The 21,312-nt window shown below is 36.5% G+C and overlaps 1 protein-coding gene across 2 annotated transcripts in view; it reads left to right on the top strand.

Moving 5' to 3' along the window:
- Window positions 1-21,312, top strand: part of LOC124060616 (LIM domain containing preferred translocation partner in lipoma) — a 137,373-nt gene that overhangs the window by 8,143 nt on the left and 107,918 nt on the right. For both annotated transcript variants that reach the window (XM_046391771.1, XM_046391772.1), the window contains one exon: window positions 14,741-14,786. The gene's annotated coding sequence lies outside the window, so the exon portion shown is untranslated. The remainder of the gene's footprint in view (window positions 1-14,740; window positions 14,787-21,312) is intronic.

Genomic DNA, 21,312 nt, shown 5'->3' with positions numbered 1-21,312 from the left:
TTTGGAGATTGAGGTGGTCTTGTGACATTAACTTAAAACTTTTAATATTTTGTCGATCAAAATATCCGTCAAGTCCTGTTTGCTACACCTGTTGCCGCCAAATAAGTGACTTATTTTGGCCCCCGGTAAGCTAGCAATGGACAAATCAAAGAAGAGAAAAGTCTCAGATGAAAATAGATCAGTTAATGCCTCATGGACAGATTCGTTTGCTTTTGCTGTTGACAAAACTGGTTTACCGGTACGCTTAATATGTGGTGAAAAATTAGCAAACATTTTTTAAATTAATTAAGGCTGACAATTATTTTATTGCGCTGTTGTTTTAATTATAATAATTATTTTTTAAGTCCGTTGGTCACTTGCAACGGACAAAAAACTGTGTTAATGCGTGATAAAATAAAAAATAATAATTGTTGGCTTTAATTAATGCGTTCCTTGCCCAGCCCTAATGCGTTAAGGCCCTAATAAATTTATTTATTTATTTATTTTATTTGACAATAAATGTATAAGTGCTTTTCTCTCAAAGTAGTCTACAAAAGAATTAAGTGTTTTGCACTGTTAAAAATGGAAAATAAAAATTTGTCATTTTCTGTTTAAAGTTTATTCATTTCATAAAAGTAACATATTATAGTTCTCATATATAAAACATAAGATTAAGGAAACCACATGTGATGTTATTTTCAGTTTAGTGGTCAAATAGGTTTTGTGGCTCCAAGTTTTAATTTGGTGGGAAACGGGCGAAGTGGCTCTTTTCAGGCTAAAGTTTGCCGACCCCTGTGCTAGTCCATGAGGTCATGTGAACCTTGAAAACCGAAGGAAATGACATCAAATATCGGAATCTGTACAGTTCACCTGAAACTTGTGAGCTCGCCCACCCCTAGCTGTTACAATTCAAAACTATGAGAAAATATCTAGCATGCTTTGATGGCCTAATTGCTTTTCTGTTAAACTATCTGTTAAAGCTAATCATGCTGTAGCTGATTTTTACACTTTCTGTACTGTATATGGATATTTAAAGATTTTTCTACCAGATTTATTTTCTCCGAGTTGCTCCGAGCAGTAACAAATACACTATCAACAAGAGTTTATCGATATGACTTTGTGCCTCTGTGAGGCAGTGATAGTCACTGGCTGTTGGTTATCAGTCTCTGACGACATCTCAACACTCTTAAACTGACTTAATCTGCTCACACTCTGCTTTGCAGTCTTTAATTTCAAGATGTTGGCCTCCCCAGATTGGGGGAGGTTGTATGTTTTCAAGACAAGTCTTCCAAATGAATCTCGTCAACAAATTAAGGCATGATTAACAAGAGCAATTACACTGAGGATCCAACTGAGCTGGGGAGTATCAAGCTGAAGTGGAGATTATCTTTCTTATTAAGGAGAATCACTTTAAGGGTTTGATTGCTTTCTGTTTTTGTGTTTAACTCTTGATTACTCTATAACTCTGTACCTGAGAGTTTTAGAGTATAGATTGAACGCTGACAGTGGTTGAAGAAAATAATAGCTAGAGCTTCAGAAGTGTTTTCAGAAATAGTTTGATTGAAATTGAAATTCAATATATTTGAAATGTAGCATATACTGTTGAGTAGCATGTTTTAAGTAACTTAATCTTGAAGTAACATTTTCTATGTCAATATCTGCTTGACCCTGGTCTCCCAGACTAAGCTGAACTTTTTTCTTTCCAAGCCAAGCTGGATCACATTGGTCAATAAACAAAAATCTCAAATGCATTATTTTTCAGTAGATTTCAAGGCTTTGGCTGGATTCCTCATTTTTTATGGTGGCTGCAGGCTGGTGGCCAGTATTACGTTTGAACATAAATCATCGCTTCACTTTCAGGTCTTTGATGCTTTGATGGAGGTTCACCTCAGGACCTCCATTTATTGTTCTCTTTCACAGTACAAAAAAATGACCCACATCCACAGCAAGACATGATGGCCATCCTTCATGGTGGCATGCTGTTTGCTATGATATGCCAACAGTCCCTGCCACATGCTTTGTCATGTTGGAAGAACTTAGTTTTCATTTCATAAAAAATATTTTACATTTTATTCTGTCGTTTACATTTTCTATCAGGAAAGCTTTCATTTTTGTTGAAAAGCTCAAATTTCCAACAGGGAAGTTCTTGTATTGCTGCCAGTGAGCTTTGTGTTCTGTATTTTTTTTAAAATATCTAAATTCTTCTTAAATTTCTCTAATCATTTATTCTGATATCTAATTTACTACAGCTCTGAAATAGTCCTCTTACTTCTGTTTCCAAACTTGTTATTTAATATACATATTGTAAAAGATGTGAGTTATAGCTATAGTCTTAGATTAACTATAACTATGGTCTATAGTTTCCAGGATGTTAAAAAAAACAAAACAAAAAAAAGATTGCTGTGATTGTGATTAAATAGATTGTGATATTTTTTGGACAGATCGCCCACCCATGAAATACAGATTTTCAGAGCACCTGTAGCAGCAGTTCATCTTCTCAATCAATTTAAATGCCCTATAGAAACAAGATGAGGTAATCGAACTTGAGATACTTCTTCCTTATTAATTTTCAGTCAGACATTGCTGGGTTTTTTTCCATCTATGCTATGCCAGCCATATTAGACATGAAACTTGGTTATGTGGCATTGGTGATTACTAAATGAGGAAAAGCCAAGTCAACAATGGCTATTTTCAGCATAACTGATAAAGTGCGGAAGCTCTGAAATATCAACAACAGCTGTGTGTACTTGACAAGCAAAAAGGAAAAAAAATCTGTCTCGAAAGTAGTGACGACCTTTTGAAACTTCTGGGTTTTTTTTCTGCCTATGTAGCTGCATGAAATGAATTAGCAAATAGTTATATTTTTCTCTCTTGCATGTTCTAAGCTGTCTTTCTCCACTTAGCTCTCTCTCTTTTCTTATATAATATGATATTAGTTATAGTTTACGTTGTCTAGAATATCAGAAGCTCAGGGGCTTTTTCAGAGGCAGGAACTGCAACCAAGAACCCTAAACCAAATTGATTTTACTTTCTGTTGAAATAATGATAAAGTTCTTGAGAACACTGGGGGTCTGAGAAAAGTTCCTGATGTTGATGAGTATCAATTTGTGTCCAGTCCGATTATGCCTTTAGATGTCTTTAGTATTCCCAACACCCATCCTTTTTCGCTGCTCGGTGAATTTTTCTTGTTCATCAACACTTTTGTGACCAGAAAACAACAGTAATCTTTAACATTGTCATAATGACAGTGGAGTGATTGTGTGCTTGAAGTGACATTTTCTCTATGTCCCCAACATTTAGGATCGGATACCACTAACTGATTAATCTCAGATTAGGCAGAAGCTCAAGGCTAATGGGACACTTAACACAATGTGACTGATACACTTGCTTGGCATGCAGTGACAGATGCCAGCCTCTAAAGACAGTCAAATTACTGAAGCATGTTGTTGGCAAAACAGAGATCCATTAATAATGTGCCAAAACACATAAACTGCACACATAAATCAGATTAGAATAACGGAAGGATGAAGGATGTTAGTGGACACGGATAGTGTTACAACTTACATCATTGCTTTAAATTTGGATGTCAACAACAGGTAGTGACACCAATCTAAGAACATATAGTTATGGTGTAAAAGTCAGCAACAATTGTGGATTACACGAATTTCCAAAGATTTCAAAGCCTCTTTGTCTGAATTGAAACTAAATCTTTTCACATTTCTTTTTCTTCTGCAAGGTGTGTTAAATAGAAGTAATATAATATAAATTTAAATTTTTCAAATTTAAAAACCTCTTGAAAGTAGCCTTAAGTCTTCATTATGCATATGAAGTGTTCACATTACAATCCATTCTTTACAGAAAAATGAGACTATAAATTATTATACTGTAATGGGATATCACCTACTGCCAGAAGAGTGTTAGGAGTTAAAAGGGAAATAAATGACCCTTTCACTTCTGAAGTAAATTATTTCGGATTGAATGTTTAACCTGGTAGAGGAAAGAGAGAGGAAAGAAACTGTCTTTGGATGCTTCTGACAAATAAAAGATGTTGCAGTGTTGGGTAAGAGTGGATGTTTCAGGGTATCAGTTCTGGAGAATCTGATAATATAGCACTTTAAAGCTTTGTGCATATGTTCAAGATGCTGAGGCAGTGATTTATTGGAAAACTACATATTTTCTGATACACCAGGCACAACACTTTCTGTTCTTCCACAGTCTTTTTGTGTTATTGTAGCTGTGAGTCGCTGGTGTCAGCAGCAGAAATTTTTACTCTATCACTTTGTGAAAGAGCTATGTTAACAGAGCTGCATTTATGAGTCCACTGGCACACTGTACGTAGGCATATTTCACGTGGCTCATTGGCAGGATTAATTGCCAACAAGTCCCCTGTGGTCCGGGAATGCAATTACCCACTGACCCAAATCATTCTCCTGGCTGGAAGTCAATGTCTCTGAGTTACACCTGGGATTGAGTCTTCACATAACCTCACACTCACCCCTCATTGCATCCTTGCATGAAGGCACACTATGATTTCTATGTGTGTGTATACAAAATAGAATTCTCAAAATGAGAAGTGATTCATTTATTGCCCATGTGACCATTTTGTACTATCTGTGTGTAATGTGGAGGAATTAAACAAAGCTATCCAGTTACCCTCTGATTTCACCTCTGGGTCATCTTTTCAGGAATGAATGTAGTTTGAATTTAGGCCAGATCTCTTCAAAAATTTGGTTGTTCTTACCTAAACTTTTAGTAGTGTGAGTGTTAATGTCTGGGCTTCCACAAGGCAACGGGTGAAAAGATGCATGATGTGTTGTGTGGTTTATTTGGAGCCGAAACATTTAGTCCATCTATCAGTTACTTGATCAACCCAAGATGGGCCTGCATTGCCCATAATGCAACTTGGCTACTGAGTGTGTTATGTTGGTAGTGGATAATTTATCTGCTGCCCTTGAGCACAGATGAGGAGTGGGCTAGTGCTCTGGTGATGTCACTTCTTTTTTTTTTTCTTTTTTTTTTTTCCACACCATCAGATTTTTTTATCTTTTTTTTTTTTTTTCTTTTTTCAATTTTCAACTTGTAGTCTTCAATCAATCAAACCTAACCTGACCAACACAATCAGAGGTCTTGAAGTCACAAAAGGCTTTTTTTCCCACACATTTTGTAATCAGGAAGTACCTGTAAACAGACCTCGATGTGTAAACTTCCTGTTAACCAAGTGTTCAAGTTACTTAACCATGAACACAATCTTTACCAAACGTCTACCGTATTGTAGCTGCCATGCACTGATTTTGTATAAAGATCGGTATTAAAAATGCTGGCACTGGTTATCACTGAATGTGTTCTTGGGTTTGCAGGGTCATCCAATATTTTTTTCAGACTAAAGGATTGTATTTATTTATTTTTTTCCATTTTTTTCTGACAAACAGGAGTGCATAGTGTGTATGGAGTGTTGACAGGTTATGTTTGTTGTTTAAGAGCTACCTCAACATGATATGATGATTGGTTGCTCATTTTGATTAACCTAAATTGGATTTCAAGCAAGATATAGAGACAAACAAACAAAGATAAAAGCCAAGGCTTAGCTAAATGGAGGTCATTTATTTCTGGTGCTGTTAAGAGCACTAATGCAGTAAGACTTAGACTTTAAAGCATTGCTAATGCTATTACAAGTATATATGTAGAAAGAAGTGGAAGCGACTTCTACATACTGTTGGTTTGTCACAGCATAAAGAGAAAAGCTTCTTTGTGTTGCCACATGTGCATTTACTTTCACTATTCTCATGTCATGTCTGAATATATGGGAGGTTAAAGGTTATGATCTGGCTCTTAGTGAGTTGCCCCAGAATCTGCTTCATTAATGGATTATCCAATTGTACATGATGTAGCGTGCATTGTAGATCAAGTAGTATAGTGCAGCCACTCTAAGCACAGACACATAGCCTATAGATGGCTTGCTTGTTATTTGAGCCCCCCGCTTGCTTTTTTAGGTCTCTGTGGCGGTTATGGGGTTTAAGCTAAGGTTGAGAGGGACCTTACGTGTCAGGTTTGAGGTCACTTGTGTTAATATCGGATACATACATATGTACATACGGATCCAGTACATTAGTTGTGTTCACTAATCTTTTAAATCCTTCCACTGGCCCAACTTTCATTTGTTATAGAAGCATCAAATTAGGGAGAAAACATACAAAGCAAAGCCAGAGAGCTGTTTTGCTACCTTTGAGGGATTGACATTTTTTTTGTTCTTGTTGACATGTTTTTTTCTCCACACCCCACCTTTGTGTTTGGAATTTTTAATCCTTGTATGTTTTATAATTGCAGAACTTTCACAGAGCCTGGAAAAGTGATTTTGCATGATGTTACATGTTAAATCTATAGGTTATATAGGTTATAGGTTTTCATTAAAGTGAATAGATGGCTAGTAAATGTAAACACTAAAAAGTTTTTGCCACCTTCTGATATGATATTTTTCTGCTAGCTACTGTGGCACTTGAGCTAATGGTCAAGTGTGATTTTATAAGATGGAGAGACTAGCAATTGCCCTAAATCACATTTGATTGGATACATTTATGTATATGTCCTTAAGTGGGTCAAAAATCTTCCAGGATTTTGCACATATACATAGGGAAAGGGAAAAGACAGGGTCTGAAAATACACAAAAATTATTATTTTGCATGTAATTGACATATATCAAAATGTAGCTGAACTATCAACTCAAGGAAACCAGAAAGCCTTGCAAAATGTATATTTTACTCTGACAAATAAGTCAATGATGTCTATAACTGGTATGTTGTCTGTAACATTTGTGGTATTCATGGACAGAGCTTTTTATGGTAAATGCAGCTGAAGCATCGTTACTATAAAGTCTCCTTTTTTGTGACACCATTGTCAATGACAGCTGAACCATCATAGTAACCATTAACCAGTCATTATCTCTGAATTGACTGCCACATGAATAGAAGGTTTTGACAGGAGCACAGAGCTCAGTGCAGACCCTCTGTGTTATGGATACTTCTCTCTCTGCATGTGCTCCCTGTAGCATGAATACTGCACATGCAGATACAATCACAAAGTGTAACAATGATTTTTATGTTGAGATAGAACTTGATGATGTATTAAACTTACTCGGAGACTGATAGGTCCTGTACAAATGTACACCCTAAGCACTGAACCCTCACAGACTTTGGCATTGTGAGTGCAGTGGGATGCAACAGCTCCAAATACTGAATAAGAAAGGGAACAATATTTCAGAAATTGGTTGTTACGTGGAAAGATGCTTTTCTCTGACCATTATTATTATGTCTAAAGCTTGGCAGACCTATAGAAAGAGTATAGACTGGCTCAGAAAGTCTGTGATAGCCTTCTACTTGACATGTTCACTGCTGGACACCCGTGAACTCACACAATAATCAGAAATGAAATGAGAGTCTGTGAAAGGGGATTTTATGACTGGTTCAAATGCGGATACAAAAAATGTTGTGTATACTGTAATTGTAGTGGTCTCTGTTCAGGCTCCATAGTCCATAGGCTCCACATGCAGGTATGACAGAGGAATGGACAGGCAAACAACACAGACCGAATCACTACAGCAGCAAGACAATACAGGCCTGGTAGGCAAGTGAGACTCGGTGAAGGCTGCCTGTGGACAGGTGAAGAGTGACATACTGTGGAAAACACACCAGAATATCGACTGAGACTAGGAAGGGAGACCTTTTTTTAACCTTGGTAATTTCCACATCTGGATAAGTATGCAAAAACAAAAGAGAGAGAGTGGAAAAATATTTGTTTCCAAACCCTATTTTGTTTTATGAAATATGAATTCTAAAAAGATCAGTAAGTATTGTAATTAATAATACAATACTTTCCATGGCATTTGGAGCAGGCAGTAGTGCAGCCAAAGTTTTTACCACTGGGTGTGAGACATCAAAAGCAACACAAAAAACTATTGAGCGCGACTTAAGGCACACTCCTCCCCAGAGCTGCCTCTGTAAGTAATCTCAGTCTAGGTAGCACTGGTTGATTTACTTGGGCTTCAAACTCCATGTAAAATTGTTCAACATCTCCAACATTTAGGAAGTGCCAAGAATTGTGCATAAACATACCATCTGTTACTGTAGGCATTGGAGGTATACAGTTAAAATTTACATGACAAAACTGAACAACATTTCTCTGTTTTAGCATTGCTGCTTGATTAAATGTCTGTGCATTGAACTTGCCTGGGTTTTGTGTTCACTGATTTGTAGGAGCTGCAGTACGTAGCTACAGTCATCTGGCAATTATTAGGCAACACAACAGCATACATAGTCAAAACTAACATATATATTAACAACTGGATTTCAGTTGGACAGTTGGATTTTTATAACCATCTGACTACTATGTCAAATGTGCTCTAACAGAAATCTACCAACAAGTCTTGAAGTTTTTAGTCTTCAGTATGTCTTGAGTCTGATTTTGAAAGAGAAAATGTGAGAACCTTGAGAGGCTGTGTCTGTGTGAGTGGTTCTGAAGCTGAAGAAGGAAGGAATTCTAGTGGTAGGGCATGAAAATTACAAGATGATGATTCTTCAGAAAATTCTACCCCTTGTGAAACTATGTGTATTTACAGCGATATAATAAAAAATTCAAACTTGGGCTTTGACAGTCACTCTGCTGCATTCAGCTTGGGAGCTTCCGCACCTCTAAGTGAGAGCCAGCTGTATTCTTGGTCCAGATGAGGCTCACATGAATGGTTCGCAGGTCAGGTATAAATCAGATGAGCCACTTGTTTCCTGTGGAGGGTATTTCCTGTACTCCAGTCTGCCCTCAGGCACATTCACGTAAGCCCAGTGGTACTGTACCTCGTTCAGAAAAGGTAACTTCCTTTGCTGCAAGGCTGTAAAGAAGTAGTTATAAATACACCATAAGGGCCAGGGAAAAGTCCAAGGTGTTTTCAGAGATATGCATTTTTCATTAGTTTGGACTACCTTTTCAGGCTGTAAACATTAAGACACAATCAAGCTGTCCATTGTAGGATCACTTAGAAAGCATGTGTCCAGAGTCGAAATGGAACCACTGCTCCTCAACATTGGTACGACTGTACGAGAGTAATGTATGGGTCAGCTGTTGTGGGTTTTTTTTTAAGGCATACCAACCCTTATAAGCAGAAGAAAACAAAGACAAAGACATCATATATAACCTTTTAAAACAGCAGAATTATCCTGAGTGCAGCAAGTAGAAGAAGATGAGAGTTAGAGGAATAGTGTGACGCATCTATACTTGTACAAGTCTCTTTCCAGCCCGTCCATCATAACCTGATAAATAAAGACCTTTTCAGTGCCTAAATTACATTTCTTTGACAGATTGGGAGTCTTTAGAATTGTGTTAATGGTCTAATGCACTTGGATGATCACTTGTGTTTGATAGTGAATGACTCTATCTGAATGTTTAATGGCTTTGATAATTTGAGTTTTTAAATCGTTGTGTTTTTTCCCTTAGTCTACAAGGCTGAAAACTGTTTAACCTAAGTTATCGTAATGGATTGGGCATTGAACGAAATTGGCTCATTTTGTTTGACTGTCAAAAAATACAGCTGAACATTTCTGCTGCTCTGTGGTGTGACGGCATATCTTTGTGAATAACCTATTTAACAGAATTTAATCTAATGTAAGCAGCCTGCATGCCCTGCCCTGCTCTGTGGGAAATGAGTGGTTAATTATGTACAGTTATAGATGGTCACACCAACAACAAAGTAGTCCAGGTTAGATTGTGGTACTCGGTGACTGGCACTTCAGAATGGCTACATGCTGTTAAGGAGCTACAGTGAAATTCATAGCAATTAAACCATTTTAAGTTTGGCTATAGCTTCAGGCTGAGAGTACTGAGGTCTCTTTAATTTTATTTGTTCTGGCACATTATTACATTGTTACAAATGTGACTTTAAGACTTCGTGTCTTCTCAGGCTTGATTTGTGTAAGACAGGTTTTCAAATGAGAGACATGAGACAATGATCCTACAGGAGGTGACAGGTGCATGCTGGGGCTCTAAAAACTGCAGCAGCATCTCAGACATGTTCGGCCTTTGAAACCCATAGTGTCAAATATTGTACTTCTTACTTATTGTACTACCATCTCAGTCAAATGTGAACACGCATACATGATGCACATATTTTATCTCTCAATCAGCATTCATAAATTCACTTCAAGCATGGCTGAGAATCCTGTTTTTTGGTACTCAAGTTTGTGTTTTTGTTTTGACGTTTTCTTCAGTATCAGAGTAATCCAGTGGTAGTTGTCTGTACACCCATTGGTGCATACACAATTCAGAATATTTCTAATGGTGGCAATTTGCCAAAAATGTATACAGATATAGGTCAAATAAACAGGGCTCAAATTGTAATCATAAGCATGTCTCACTGTATCCATGGCAAGCTTAATGTTATAATAAATATCTCCAAAGCATTATGAGAAACGTTAAGTGGGATCAGTCATGCTGTCACCGGTTGGTCCATAGCCTCATTCTTTGGTGTATACTGTTTTTTTTTTTTTTAGTTCAACTGACTTTGTCCCCCCTTTTAAAAAAACTTAAAAAAATATAAAACAAATTATTTCTTGATAAACTTTCTTTATTACCAAAAAATAATGCATGAAATGGTGTCATGGCTACAAGCACATTTGGGTGTAGTCTCTCAACCTTTAATCTGTATGGATCTCAACATTTTGCCATTGAGAAATGTTTTGTATGTTATTTATTGAAGTTTTATGTGAAATTTAAAAAGAACAACACTGTAGTATTGCTCTTCCCTACTGATCACTGGGTACTGGGACATTGCGACCATTGGAAAAACAGTTGCAGTTTGAATGATTTCTTGGTCCTGATTTGACTGGAGTATACATTTGACGATCACAAGAAAGTAACATTCTGCAAAGTTTCTTTTTACAGCCAAGCTCAGCACTTGGGTTCAACCATAGGCCAGCATTTCTGGCTGCAGTACAAATGCATAACTAGCCTTAGGGCTGGCGAACTGGCCAAAAAATCATGTCATGATCTATTTAATTGTCATCATGATCATTCAACTATATTGAAATCTTTTTCCTTAATTTTGAACTGAGTCTGTAGAATAGAGTCTTTAGTATTCAATATTTGGACTTGAAATAACATTAAAAGACAATATTTCAATATAAAGAGGTTTTCGACGCAGCCCCTCAATGCGCCATGTTGCTAGCTATAACTCACATTATTTACAATATGTCACACAAGGAAGAGCCATGTGAAGTAATTTGTCTCATTAGCATAGCCATCTAGCTGGTTACAGCAGTCTATTGGTTTGTTCACGCAGACAGTGAGGTCACATGAAGTTTGGAAACAAAAGTAAGTTGAGATTAACACATTACATTCTCCTGAAAAGTACATAGTGGATGTCTTCAAGATGGATCTCTAAAACCGTTAAACTGCTCAGCCTTAGCCTGTTTTTATGTTTTGTTTAATTTCTTTTAATTCCTTTGAAGCTAAGGCCGTAATGTATTTTGGAAGCATATTTTGTTATGAAGAATGAGTATCATTGCAGCAGCAACAACAGGCGCATTAAACAGCCAACCCAGTCCCTCCAAGCACACATTTACAGCAGTGAGCAGTACATAGCGGGCTTAGTAGCATTGGAGGACAGATAGCTGTCATGATTCCATTTGACAGCTATTTGATATGTTAGTGGCACTTATTTTTTGTTATTTTCATTTATTAGACTAAAAAAACTGAGAGAGTTTGCTGAGTGTGGTAAAGTTGCTGCTTTCATATCTCCTAGTGGGAACTATGTGCAGTCAGTGTGTTCATGTTTTGGTGTGGATTTGGAGGGAGGCACGAAGGGAAGGGATGGGATTCCCAACCCTAGTTCATGAAACTGATTTATTGTCTGAGGGAAGTTGCTGGAGCTTATGTTATCTCTCACTTGGCAAAAAAATGACCCCTATATGCAAGAGACTATGACTTCAGTCATGACTGAATGAAAGTCCTGTTGTTGTTGCCTTAGAAAAAAGGTCAGAGTCATATCATTTGATTTTCTGTCCATAATTTCTGACACACACAATCTGTAATGGTTAAATAGGCTGAAGCCATTGAAGTCAAACTTAATTAAAACAAAGTTACTTGTTTTCAATTAAATTAGCTAAATTATATCACATGTTTGTTAGTGATTGAGTTTATTAGACTTCATTTCAACAACAGGTGCGGGATTTTTTTTGGTGTTAACATTAGCCTTGTATGTGTTTAGATTTAGATAATGTAAACCTCAAGTAACAGCTGTCATTTCCTTACAGCTGCCTTACAGACACCATGCTAGTATCAGCATTACATAATTCTCCTTTAAACTTATTTGGTCAGCTACAGTTGGCAGCTGAGATACAAATACAAACCCATGAGTCCATCTGACCCCTACTTTCCACTATTTCTTGTCTTTTCTTTCTTGTGTTGGCAAAGAACATGCTGAAACCCTGTTGGCTTTGTTAAGGTTTGCAGCTCAGAGACTGTAAGCCTAAGATCAATCAAATTTAGTGGATAGGTTTCAGTTGCCCCAATTCTCTGTGGAAAAAAATCACTAATTGGTCAGATATTAATGCTTCTCTATATCAAGCAATTTTTTGTTTTGTTTTTTTGTTTCTTGTTCAATTATTTCACTCAGATTTCCTAGCTGGAGAGGACCATGAGTACTGATTTTAATAAATGGGTTTCTACAATGACTGTTTATCAGTTATAGGAAGTCTGGCCATGGTGGTAAAAAAAAACAGGACTAAGTATGTGTAAGTGCATCTGTGAGAGATGGAGCTGCTGAAAAATAATATTTGTGCTCAGTAAATCCACCCTGAATAAATAAAGGTATAAATAAAATATCTGAACCACATAGTAATGGTGCACAATTTAAGCTCATGGCACACACGCAAACAGGAAGTGAAGCCTATTTCCTTAACACTTAATAAGGTCCCCAGTTAGCTGTTACTTTCTCAGTCAACTTTGTATGGGTAGATAGCACAATAACCCTGGTTTATGTTAACAGCAGAAGTTTGGCCTTGATGGTTGTGCTCATGGCAGTGCTGTAGGAGAGCAGACAGTTTTCACTCTTGTGCGACTTTGGTCGAAAATAAGTCCCAACAAAGAATGCTGACGGTAAGCTCTGTGAAGTATTCAGAATAAACAAGACATTGCTTCTGATAAAGCGTGCTTCTGTAGAGTTTTCTAATGTCTCTTTTTTTGATGCTTTGTGAACAACAAGCTAAATTCCATTTACCTCCTTTGTACTGTGGTGACAGTAGAAGACTAATAGGCGGTTATTTCAGAACTGCAAGGCCACAAAGGAAAATGTGAGAAAATATGTTCTCCAGGGCTGTAGCTGACAGTCATCTTTATTTCTTATTATTATTATTTTTGTTTACTATCTCAAGTAATTTATTGATTACTATATATTGATTATTACTTTCTCTACTGTTATTTTTCATTTATTTTCATTCATTAATTGTTTAGGCTTTGGAATGACCGAAAATGAACAGATGTCAAATGTATTCTTTTGTCTGACCCAATACAAAATTCAGTTTACGATAACAAAACAGTGAAAAACAGCAAATCTCGCATTGTATAAGCCAGAACCAGGTTATTTGGCGTAGGCTTAGTGTAAGTAATAAAGAAAAGCACTGTCTTTCTTTGGTAACTTAAAGTAGACTTTGTGTTTACCTCAAAACAATTTTATGAGGTAAACACATTAGAATTACTCAGTAAGTGAGGTTGCTTTTGGATAGAATCTGAGTGTCAGGCTGCATGAAAAAAAGACACCAAAATAGAGTTTGTTCATCAGTGTCATTTCCCTGGAGGAACATGTCCCCAACGCTCCAGCTGCTGGTTACTTTCCCTCTGTGCCCAGCGAGAACAAGGAATGCCACTTCAAGCAATGCTTGTTTCTTAACATTAGCACAATGTAAAGAAACTGAAGTGAAGTTGAGAAAAGACTTAGTTGTCAGTTGCATGTTCTCAAAACATTGTATTATACTTGCAAAAAAAGTAAGAAGGAGGCATGGATAACAATCCCAAACTGGCGCCCACCAGTAATTATGATGTGGGTACAAAGAGATTTTTGCCATTCTAAAGGGAGAAGGAGAGTGTAGGTGTATTAATTCCTATTCCTTCCTGCTTCCTCGACTTGGAAGTTCAGATTTAGAAAAATAGACCCCCCCCCCTTCAAAAGAAGAGAAAAAACAAGAACTGTCACATTGACTGACGCCAATCGTATGTAGCATCTGTGTTCCCACTACTGCTCCCTATAGTATATGCCACACTGTGGCAATGTGGGAAACTGACAATGTCAATTTATCAGAACAAAAGAATTCCTCAGCAAGAGGAATACACATCTTTGGGCCCTGGAGACAAAAATCATTCCACCCCCACCCTTACCTGTATCTAAACAGAATGTAGGACATTCACAACACCAGAAATAGAAATTTCAGTCACAATTATCATTTTTGAATGTATCCCCTGCAGTCAAAAGTTAGTATTTCACTTTAGGAGTTAGAGCTGCTCTTTAACGCTAACTTTCTTAAAGTAAACACCTGAATGAAAGCCACTGGGATAAATTAAACGCCCAAACAGCTGCTGCAATCCAATATTGGACAGTTTAAATGAACTGATTGAGATCCATTCTGCCCTAAATGACTGTCTTTGTATGTGAAACTTAATGTTACATATTAGGCTACATTTCTGCTGCTTTTATTTTGGAGCTGCATAATTATACTGGGTTTCTTTGCAGGTGTCTGATCCTGTAGTCTCCACCACCACTTAGTGTTAACATTTGGGTAAGTAATTTCTCCCACCTTTTCACAGATGTACAGTATTGTTTATTCATGGACCAGAAATTCCTCCATGAAAACTGTTATAATTCCCTGCATGTTTATCTTTTGAATGCGATCATACACACACACACACACGGTGGGGGTGTGGGGGGAAGGGTTTATATGTACTATATATATATGTGTAGTTTCACACATACACACACCTATATAAGTACTGTTTTCAGCATTTCAGTGTTAATATTTTAATAGTATTTTGATTTAACAATATTTTTACATTTTAGATATATTTATATATTATATAATAATTATTAAAAGCCTAGCAAAAGCATTCAGTCACTTAATTGATTCTCAGACAGGATTTATAGAATTTGTTTTTGGATTTATAGCATTATATATTTATATATTCTATAAATGTGTGGCACATTCATGAATCATAATAATTTGTCCATGTTTATTAGATGGATGTAACATTTTGCTTTTACCATCCATATTAGGTGATTACAGTTTAAACGTCAGTTTAAAAGGTTTTAAATTTTGTGACTAAATGGCAGGAGGCTGTCATAATGATGTATGTTTTCCCATGATGCATTCTTAACTTATTCATTTAGCCCTAAAAACAAGTCATGTGCTTTACATAGAACATGCGGGGAAAAAAACTGTGCCCCCTCTTCAAAAAAGGCTTTGTCCACTTCTCATCAGTCCTCAGACAGACATTAACCGGATTTCTGCAGCTCCATCGAAGCATACCCACAATCCTGCCGAGGTTGCCTCCAGCACAGAATTTTAAACTCATGATTGTTATAGCACCACTGCAAGACTAGATGGGCCCTTTATGGTGATTTTGGCACAGTGACCAAAGTCGAAAATATGCTTCACAATGCGTGTTGCAGTCTATAAAAACTTTCTCCCGAACACAATAAAAAATGTAGTCTTTGCATACTCAAATAATGTTTTGGGCTTAAAATGTGGAAAACTAAAGAAGTATAAATTCAACTTTGAGGAAAAAACATGACCTTGCACTAAAGGGGTATGGACAGCTTGAAATGAATATTAGATTTATTGTAAAACTGCAATAAACAATAGTGACCACCACCATTTGGATAGTCAGTATGGATGGTCGTCTGTTCATCTGGGTTGTGTTTACGTTCCATGTATAGTCAGAGACCACTGAAATATGAGAGAGAATAATCAGATTTTAAGCTTTGAAAATAAATAAAAATATGTGTTTAATAATGCATTTATGCTTGTAGACCTTATGAAGCCTGAGTTTGTCTTTACCTTCTGATTAGCTGACTCTTGTTGGCATTATTTCTGAAAAGCTGCCGAGAACTCCCTTACCTGCTACATCAAAATTATGTTTGCGTGTTCTGATAACACTGATGTCCCTTGCTATTATTGATTTAAGATACGGTTACATCAGTGTTGTAGATTCTGTGCTTCTAATGCTAACAGAGATGTGTAGCTTTTTGTTTTTTAGTCCTGTCACTAACACATAAACCTTTTAATTACTATGTAGTCTTTTTGCCTTCTCATTTTGAAGCAGTTTTTTTTGTATTAACAAAAAAATTAATGTTCATCAAATACAGCAAAGTAGTATGTTGCATAAACTGTAAATGCAGACATTGAAATTAGCAAGCTTTGAGAAGTCTGTGTTTAGCAAAGCGTGCACTGTTGTTGAATACAACAATTCAATATATTTTTAAAACAGATGGCAAGGCACTCATATGGGAATCCTGAGCTCTCTTCACTGAATATGAAAGTGTTGAACAGGTGGTCCAAGAAGCTTCCTTCCCTGCTATGGCTTTTATTAACACTCTTTTAATCTTCTAGTAATAATAAGCTAACCTGTCCCCTCTGAGATACAGGAGAGACAAAAGAACTGCTTCTTTTTTACTGGCAAAAACTGGAAACATTGTGGTCTTGGTGTATATTATTAGATACATCCATCTCCACACAACCTGTTAACATTAAAAAAGCAAAACATGCACACTCACATGGTGCGAGCATATTTTCTAATGTGTGATCTGACAGGTGTCCAAGTTTCTTTGTTTATTACAGCATGGGTTTATTTTGTGTTCCTTTTCAGTGAGTCTGACACTGCCTTGCAGTCATATTCAGATGTACAGATTCTGTATTTCCGGAACTTGCCATTTCCACTAAACCTATACCATAAACCATGAAATTATAAACTCATTGCAGTAACTGTTACATGCTTTGAGCAGTTTTCTCCCCATTTTGACAATGACCTAGTTAGAACATAAAAATGTCTTGTCGCTGCAATATCCCTTCATCAGTTGTCCTCATAATTTAAAGGGCAGAATCAACAGCTCAACTACAAACATGCTACACAAGAGAAAGAAAGACGTGCAGTCATATCATTTTAACATCTAAAATAGTGAGGAAAGATTTTTTTTTTTGCTGTTCAGTAAATCAAAAAAACCCAAAACAAACAAAATAACAAGGTAGGGATTCTGTTTGTACATAAACCATCTGCAGTAGCCTATTCAGTTGTAAATATCACTCTGAATCACTCAGCTATATTTTTAAACTTATCAAATCAATATATTAATTGGCTTAATCATGCTCTCTGGGGCATTCAGAGCAGCCGAGGAACAGCGTGTCTGTCATCAGTCTGTTAATGTATTGTTGTGAATGTTATGTTAGCTCAGCAGCTATATTACACACTGAAATGTGTCAACAGGACCAATTTAGATGATACCTTTGGTGTTAGTTGTAAGACATGACTTAGAAGTAGTTCGTCATTATTACCATAAATTATCAGGAAATACAAGGAGTGATTGACAGGTTCATGGTCAAAGGTACAAGGAGTCAAAAACCTACAAGATTTGTTTTCAACATAGTCCCCTCCTACATTTACACCCTTAGTCTGGCAGTCACGGAGCATCCCTTCTTTGTAGAGGCTGGCATCTCAACCTCCAGAATGTGTCCACAGCAATGACAACATCATCATCATCCCTGTCAAAATGATGACCACTGAACTCCCTCTTCATCAAATGTAATTTTAAGTACTGAAGTTCTGTAACTATTAAATTTGAGCTACAATTAATTAGTTTGGTTTTCTAGACATAAAATTTTTTAAGATTGTTTAAACTACAGTCCTATTTGTCAGTGACAGTTAAACTTTAATAAATGCGTCTCTCTCGATCTCGATTACAATTTAATTAATATAAAAATGTATATTATAAATGTATTAAAAATCGCGTTACTGTTATGATGCTATTATATATTATTATATTCTTTAATCTGAACATGAAGTTAATGTACAGTATATTTGATACAATATGCCTACCATCTTTTAACATTTCCGCTGATGTATTCTCCAAAAGAGCCCGTGGCAGTGATTTTTATTTTTTCTTAATGAAATGTAAAAAATTGCCACTACTGTCTTACATTTACAGATATAATTTATGTCAGTCATTAGTGATGGTATAATCAGTTATTTATTTATCTTTTATTTCTTCACATATTTGAAGAACTGAGCCATCTTCTTTGTTTATTTATCATTTGTAGTACAGTAGTAGTTTTTAGATTTTAGAGAGAACAGATGTGTAGAAGTAGAAGAATGAATCTACCAAGTGTAGATTTATTAAAATGTATTGCTAACCAAGTTGTACATTTAATCTCACAATAATTCACTACAGGAGAATGTCTACTGGCTTTACATTAAAGACAACAAGATGAGTCTTTTCACAGAAGGAGCCATATTTGTATTGATTCATCCCTTTGATGACAAAACTGTCAGCAGCACTCCAGCGTGCAGGACATTTGTCCTGTCAGTTTCTTCACAAAAAGAAACAAAAGTGTCGAGAATGTCGAGTGAATGCTTAACTCCCACAAACCTCACTGACCCTAGGCACCACAGCTTTGTGCTCATGTGCAGTAGAGTCACTTATGCATCCTCTGATTTATGAGCAACATACACAATACATGCACACAGACACATATTTTGTGGAGTACTCGCAGAAAAACAAACACAGTATGTTACATACAGGAATGACAAAGTCAATCAATCACATTTTTTGGTCAAACAGAAGATGAAAAGAAGCTTCGTTCCATTTCCCACTTCAGAGCATCACAATAGCACAGAGGTGGACTGATGGAGACCACCTTACATGCTTGGGCCACAGTTACGGTGCAAACGTAACTTGCCATGGAAGGCTCTTGGTTTCTCAGACTGTTTGTTTGGATTCCTGGCTCACAGTTTGTCTGTTTGGGCCAAGTTCTTGAAGCACACATCAAATTGACGGATGACTAGTTGGCTGCCAGCTGAATTTCAAGAACAGTTAAGCTTCACAGCAGAATTTGAAATGCTTAACTCTTTGTCAGACTTGACTAGAGTTACAGCCAAATGGTTTTCCTTGACTCTTCTCAGAATAAAAGACTTTATTTAAATGGAAAAAAATATATATTTCAGTGTTTGCTGGGCTCTGACAGAAATTATATCAAGGACTCTCTTATTTTTTTTTTTTTAGGAATTTTGTTTAGTCTTCTGTCTTATTCAGTAGTCATTCATTTAATTCTAAGCAGAATTCTCTATATGAGTCCTTTCTCTGATTCATAGTGTTTTTCTACATTTGCTTCAAAGCTTTTCTAACCTGATAATCTCAACAGTATACATTGGGTGTTAAAACTGCTTTCAGGACTGGAGTGAAAATCCATGTAACATCTTATCCAAATCTGTGTTTGTTTGGTTTTTGCTTGCATTGCAAAATGCCATCTGGATATTTAAATTGACACGTACTTCTTCAGAACAAATTTTCTGGCCCTACTGTCATGACTATGAAACCATAGTGTATTGGCTTACAGAGCTTTATGCTGTGTAGGGCAATGCATAAGCAGGCTACTGATGCCTGAAACATCAGTAGTTGTGCATTAAGAGATGAACCATTTACATAATTTTTGAAAAAGTTATCTGTAGTTCTAAAATAGTGGATACGACCGTGAGCTGTAATCAACTGCGTTTTAGTCACTTATAGCAACTTTTCACCTTTGATATTGAAACATCCACAGAAACTTCTGGAACAACTCCTGTTACATATGTCAGTCACTCCTTCACTTGCCTATCTGTATGCTCAGTATGTTCCAGACATTAATATATTCAACCAAAATGTAAACTAAATGTTATATGTTAAATGTAAATGTTAAAATTCAACCAAATGTAAACTAGAGCTAATCACTCCGATTCTGCAAGTAGTTTGCCCCTGCTTTGAAACATGAAATTGACGACCTTTAAAAGTGTTGTGGGAGAAAGATCAAGATTGTATAAAAATTTATAAAAAATTATATTATATATATTATTGTATAATTGTATCTAATAGAAATATTACGTATAATTATATTATTAAACTGGTATTGCCAGGACAATTATTTTGCCACATTATATTTTCAATATAGTATCTGAATGTAATGTTTGAATTTTTTTTTTTTTTTTAATTCTTGGTGACTGATTTAACTGGCTGTCACAAGATAGTTTATTCACCTCAGTGAACGGAAGTTCATTTCCAATTCAAGTAAACCATTTGATAACTTAATGTCTGGCACAGGGACTCTTACTAGTAGAGTTCATATTTAGAATGTAAACACAGTGAGCAGGAATCTGTTTCATCGAGCCAATGCATGCTTTGTTGCCTGGCAGGGCCCACAAGCTTTAACAATGCAATGGAAAACAATAGTGCATTGAACTGGCATATGTGATAGAGCAGTTGTACCCTTTGTGCACAGCTCTGCAGATATGTTTGATACCTGCTATTAAGCCTCTCGCACACTGAGGATGAGGGACTATTAAACTATTGCTGTGGCTTTTCATGAGAAACGAGAGCACAAGATGGTATTCAGTTGAGCTGTTATCACTTTCTGCAAGGAAAGCGAGGAGGAGAAAACAAGTAAATAAGACATGCTTAAGATGGAAAGATTAAGGCGACCCCTCAGTGATTAAGAGGGCTGACATAGATACCCTGGCTGGATTTACGATTCACCAGTGAGTGGTTTGGATTTGGTTTTAAGCAGCAGGAACACATAAACAGCAACAGCCATCAGTCAATTAAGGATAAAGCCTTCCAAAAAACAACTAGTTTAACTTTGCTTTTCAATTAATCTTCTTTGGATGTCACCAAGGGTCATAGCGCTGCAGAGTGAGCAGTGGAGAAGTGAAAGATTAAATAAGAGTCCAAACAACTGAGGACTAAGGCCCAAGGCATTTAACTCCACTCTGCTGATGCTGCACAGATGCTTCTGGTCAAGCAGGATTTTCGGCATTTTGTTTTTTGTCAGGAGCTAGACAAAGATGTGATTTATTTGAAGAAGTGATCTATGGGTGAATCATGGAAATTCAAATGTGCCCAATTGCTTTTTATTTACCCAGTCGCCTAAATGTTTTTGGTCTATCAAGGCCTTCCAAGAATGTTTGAAAATTTCAAAAACACATCTGTGCTGTCATATGTTTGTCAAAGCGAGCTGTAAGAAATCCCTGAGCCAAAGTCCTCATCTACTCTGGAGGAAAATCTCTTTG

Source organism: Scatophagus argus, chromosome 6, assembly GCF_020382885.2.
Source record: "Scatophagus argus isolate fScaArg1 chromosome 6, fScaArg1.pri, whole genome shotgun sequence".
In the NCBI taxonomy this organism is placed as follows: domain Eukaryota; kingdom Metazoa; phylum Chordata; class Actinopteri; family Scatophagidae; genus Scatophagus; species Scatophagus argus.
Note: the sequence above shows the minus strand (reverse complement) of the source record. Positions and strands in the feature narration are given on the sequence as shown.